This window comes from Sarcophilus harrisii, chromosome 2 (assembly GCF_902635505.1).
Source record: "Sarcophilus harrisii chromosome 2, mSarHar1.11, whole genome shotgun sequence".
Classification (NCBI taxonomy): Eukaryota; Metazoa; Chordata; class Mammalia; order Dasyuromorphia; family Dasyuridae; genus Sarcophilus; species Sarcophilus harrisii.
The window spans coordinates 112,434,128-112,440,127 of NC_045427.1; positions in this window are offsets into that span (position 1 = coordinate 112,434,128).

A 6,000-nucleotide genomic window follows, 5' to 3' on the forward strand; every position below is an offset into this window, starting at 1 on the left:
GTAACCTTTACATACTGAACACTGTTTAGATAAAAATGGGAAGAATAAAGGAAGTAGCAGATAAACTTTACCGGGTCCAGTGATTCTCAAAGTATGGTCTAGAGAATCCTGGGGATCTCTGAAACCCTTTTAGAGGGTCTACAATTTCAAAAATAGTTTTTATTTCCAATATAGTAAATGCCTATAAATATAACCCAGATAAACAAAAATGCTTTGGAGAGATCCTCAATAATTTTTAATAGGATAAAGATACTGAAAACAAAAGTTTGAGAACCACTGCTTCACCCTGTAGCAGAATATAATCTAAAGGGAGAGACTGAGAGATGTTGTAGATGAAAAATTCATCACATTATGGAGAATCTAAAGATAAGATTCTCATACATGGTCTGTCACTCAATCTCTACTCAAGCCCTTTCAGGTTTGTAGGAATTTAGAGAATTTATGGTCTTTAGGCATAGCTTTCTAGTAATCAGGGTCCTGTATCTGGCCCATTGAAGCATAAATGAAAGTGTATGATCAAAACTCATTAAGATCTTGAGAATTCCACATTTACCTAAATTTATTAAAAAAAAAATCTATGTCCAGGCAAAGGATTTTACTACATCCCATTGTCATTTACTTACCTAAGGACAGGAGAATTTAAAATATTTCTATATTTGCCATTAAAGATAATATGGCATAGTTCCAATAGTCCTCAAAAAATGGTTCTTTCTAAGGTCTCTAAGACCTTACAGAAGATCTTCAAAGTTAAAACTCAGGAAAGAAGGAAAGAAGAAAACTAAAATATTATTTGTCTATTCAATATTCCTCCCTTTTCCAAAGTCAAATTTTCTTCATGTACCTCAACCAAAATAATATATCATCACAGACTGAAGAAAATATTAGAATTCAGCTGTTTTCTGATAATACGAGACATAAAGACACAAGTAAAAATATGTGAAACAATGCTATTCTCACTATTTTTTGATTTTAGAAAATATAGTTATTAAAGTTTAAAATATTTATGTTAACCTGTAGTGGTTTCATTCTTGTTATTTTAAATTAATATTTTAAAAGTTTATCCATTTTTATTTCTAATGTAGTAAATACAAATAGGAAAAAACCCATGTAAAGAAAATTTATTGGGGTCCTTAGTAATTTTTAAGACTGTAAAGGGATCATTAGCACAGGAGATAAGGGATCCATCTCTGATTCATATAGACCTGAGTTCAAGTTATATGCTGGCTGTGTGTCAGGATATGGAGAGCTAATTAAAATCTTTCATTGCTTCCAAATAATTCTCTACAATTGTAAACTGAAAGAAGGATACACATTAATTGAGGAGATCAAGTTTTCTTATTAAAAGTTGGAGATCAAATTTTCTTATTAAAAGTTCTTCATACCAAAAAAACCACTTACCTTTCTGAGTTCAAATCTGGTCTGAAATACTCACTAATTATATGACCCTGGGCAAATCGCTCAAACCTATTTACCTCAGTTTTCTTATCTGTAAAATAAGCCGGAGAAGGAAATGGCAAAAAAAGAAAAGGGGGAGGGCGGTGCAGCTAGATGGTGCAGTGCACAGAGTACCAGCCCTAGAGTCGAGAGAAAATGAGAAAGAAATGACAAACCATTCCAATATCTCTGTCAAGAAAACCCCAAATGGGATCATAAAGAGTCAGATGTGACTGAAAAATGACAATATACACACAAAAAATATTTTTCCTTGTTATTGTCTATAGAATTATATGTCCTATAGTGGGACTTAAGTGTGGGTGAGGGAAAATGTTTCAGGAAGTCTTTCCTGATTCCCTTTAATTCTTCTGCCCTTTGTTGTTGTTGATTATTTTCAATTTATCCCGTATATGATGTTTGTATGTTGTATCCTTATGGACTGTGAGCTCTTGAAAAGTAGGGACTACCTTTTATCTTTTTTTGTATCCCAATACTTGGCACAGTGCCTAGTACATAATAGCACTTAATAATTGCTTATTGACTGAATCGTAAGAAGTGTTATTTGGAAGGAAAGAAATAAATACTTTTCAAATGAAGCCATGCATTGGAAGTCAGTACTAACTATTCCCTAACACTGATTAGCTGGGTGACTTTCAATAAATTCACTTACCATCTGTGAGTCTGATTTTCTTTGTCTTTAAGTGAGAGCGAATCATTTACATGATCTCTACATTCCCTTTCGGGTCTAAAATTTTTTCAGAGTCTGAATGGGAACAGTGACATGTGGCTGCCACCCAGGAATATTCCTTTGCCCCTGTGGTCTCCTTCTTACATTGGTAAGTTCTTCCTGGCATCTTTATTTTGAGAGAGAACCAAGGATCTTACTTCTTGAATTCTCTCCTGGCTCTGCTTCTGACTCTGGACTTCACCACCATATTCCCAATCCCCTATAATCACCTCTTTTCAGCTCCCTTTTATGTAATATTTTTCCCCCATAAGAAAGTAAGCTCCTCAAGAGCAGGGTCTTTCTTTCTTTTTTTTTTTTTTGCTTGTATTTGCATTTCATTGTTTCTCACAATGCCAAACACACAGTAAGTGCTTACTAAATGCTTGTAGATTGATTAAGGAGGTTAATGACTGAAGGAAAAAATTTTAATAACCAAAAGATTCATAGCAATATTATGTATAACTATAAAAAACTAAAAACGAATTATTTCAACCACTGGAGGAATGACTAAAGAATCTATAGTATGGAACTATAATGGAAAACAATCATGAGACAATTTTGATAATAATGTAAATGAATTATGCTAAAAAGTAACAAAAATCAAGAGAAATACAGTGGATTATGATGGTTCCAAATTATTTGAGTTAACCCAAACATCCTTCCTTTTAATAATCAGTAAACCACAAAAATGGAGAATGATACATACTGGAAGGGGTGGAGATGGAGAAATTACTCCATCAAGCAGGTTTGCTGAATTATTTTGGTAAGAAAAAGATGTTTGGGGGAAGTCATGGCTAAATCAAAACAAAAGGTATCAATTAAACAACAACAAAAAACAACTTTCTACATTAGTACAGAAGATCATATGTCAAAAATTTGGAGGTAAAACAAACAGCCTTAGACTGGTGTTTTCAGCATACTTCATGATACCTAAAAAACAAAACTAAGCTAAGTTTTTTCTACATTTTCACTTAATTATGCCAAAGAGGTTGGGCACCTAATTAAGTAATCTAGGAAATCTTGGCCATCAAATAAAGATCAGAATATGACATCACCTCATGTGACTTCAGCATGGGTAGGCAGGGTATTTCTAAAATGAATTTTTGCTCAATGACCTGGATTGACTGGGCTGTTATACCTAATAATCACAAGTTAATTATCACTCAATCATTTACTTTGGCTCAGAAGACAGTCTCAGTATTTCTGAAGGCAGAACTTTTAAATTATCTTAGCCTCAATAGTCTTTAATGGATGGCTTAAATAACACCACCTCTTAAACCATTTCTAGGATTGTGCTGCCTCAGATTGAACCAACTGAAATAGATATTTTTGATATGCCCCACAAACAGAGCTCTGGGCTTATACAAGGCTAGATATGGGAGGGATATAAAGAAATATAATTACATGGTCTTAAAGACTTAAAGCCTTTTCTTTTCTTCCCATATATTTTGAGGAGCTCAGATAAAAAGCTCCTTTCCTCCTACCCCTGATGTCCAGTTTAGTTTGTTTTAGGTTTTTTAAGGATATTATTTTTTCTTTCTTTTTCAGTAATGGCGTAAGGGAATAAGGAGAATGAGAAGGAAATAAGGCATATTTTTGTTGACTGAAAAACAAATGAACCAAATGCCAAAAAAAATTTTTTTAACAATATAAAAATGCTATCACTTACCCAAAAAGTATTATTAAATAGCTAATATATCCCAGGCGGTGGGGATACAAAAATTAAAAGAAAGCATCTCTCCACTCAAGGAACATATACTCTGTTTGGGGAATAACATATAAGTAAATACAAAAATGAAACCAATATAAAGTCAATACAAGACCTTTTTGTTGGAAGAAGGAAAAAAGGCATTAGCATCAGAGGGAATTAGGAAGGGCTTCATGTATAAAGTGGCAATTGAGCTACTATTTGAAAGAAACTAGGAATCTGAAGCAAAGAGAAAGTACATTCTTGGGATAAGGGTACAGTCTATAAAAAGCAGGGAAACAGAAGATAAAAGATTATGTGTGAGAAACAATTTAAAAGGATTATAGAGTGCATAAAGGAGAGGAAGATATAATCTATCTGGAAAGGTAGGTTTTAGCCAGATTGTAAAAGGCTTTAAATGCCAAACAGAAGAATTTGTATGTTTATACTTGATGCAGTGATGTGATTTTACCTGTGTTTCACTAATATCACTTTGGCAACCACCTACGTTTCAGAAAAAAGAACCTGGATTCAAGTATTCCAAATTACAAATAGGAAGTAAATTTAATGGTTCAGGTGAAAAGTGACAAGGATCTGAACTATAGGGGTGGCTAGGGGAATGGAGAGAAGGCAGCAGATGCAAGATATATGGAAGAATAATAATGAAGATTTGCAAACTAATTTGACAAGAGGGATTGGGGTAAATTGAAGAATGAGGAATGATTTGGAGATTTCAAATCTAAGTGATTGGAAAGAGGGTGATTACCTCTAAAAAGAGAGAGAGAGAGAAATACAGAAGAGGAATAAATTTGGAGGTAAAGATAAATTCTGTTCTTGGAGTGCACAGTTTGAGATGACATGAAGAATTTCCAGGTGGAAATGCCAAATAGACAGTTGATGATATGGGCCTGGATCTCAGGAAACGGGGACTGGATATATAGATGTGAGAGCATCAGCATATAAATGATACATGAATTCTTGAGAGCTTGAGAAATATGATATGGAGAATTAAAAGAAAAGAACCCAATACAGATCCTTGGGTATACCCATAGGTAAGAGGTAGATGATGTATTCTGATCCAGCAAAGAAGCCAAGAGTGGACAGGGAGGTAGGAGGTATCTTGATTATCTAACCTTCCTGTTTGCCTCTAATATGAACAGAAGACCAGCTATTTATTAGTAAGTTGAATCCAAATAAAAATTTTAGACCCCTTTTTCATCTAGCTACATGATGAAATAACTTTAGTAAAGCTAAATTTGGGATAGCTACTTTGATTTTGGTCAATATTAGAGAGCTAGTGTCTAATCTCCTTGGTCTATGGAAAAGACCATCGAGAGAGAGAGAGAGAGAGAGAGAGAGAGAGAGAGAGAGAGAGAATGTGTGTGTGTTCAATGGGAGTATTATTTATAAGGATACAACTTACCAATCCATCCATGACTTCTCATTCTATGTGACACTTGTCAATGCCTTTACTGTAAATCCCCCACAAAGCATTCTGGAGGCTTTTTTTAGGGATCTTTTGAGTCAGATAAAAAGCATTTGTTAAATGCCTACTAAGCGCTGGACTAACTTTTTTGGACATAGAGAAAATTTTAAAAACAACAACTAACAAACCAAAAGAAATAGTCTCTGCTCCCAAGTATCTCACATTTTAGAGGGGGGAAACAACATAGCACTGTCTGAATATCAATGGAGCAGTACACTTGGGTTCTCCTTTATTCTTGCAACAAGACAGTCCCCTACTTTTTCCAACAATGCATACATATTTGTCCCTTTAAACAGAAGATGGATTAACTCACATACCAATCCTTTAGGTATTTGGACCATATTATTTTCTCACAGTATCTATCAACTAGCATATTAATTTTGGGAAACTTGAAAGATTGGTAAGGGTTCTACCAAGCCATCATCTGGACTAAAATCTGGAGGGGTAAAACAGTTCATTTGTAGACTATCTTCGAAGAATTAATTCTTTGACTATGAGGAGAAAGTATCTGCTCAAACTCATCTGTCATCACAATCCTTTGCTACACAGAAATATCTGGGATAAGACTACAGGAAATTACACATGAATCTAATCAAAAGAATGTCACTAATGACTATTTAATTACTTCATTCTAGAACATTTTAAACCATGTGTAAAGGTAAATAT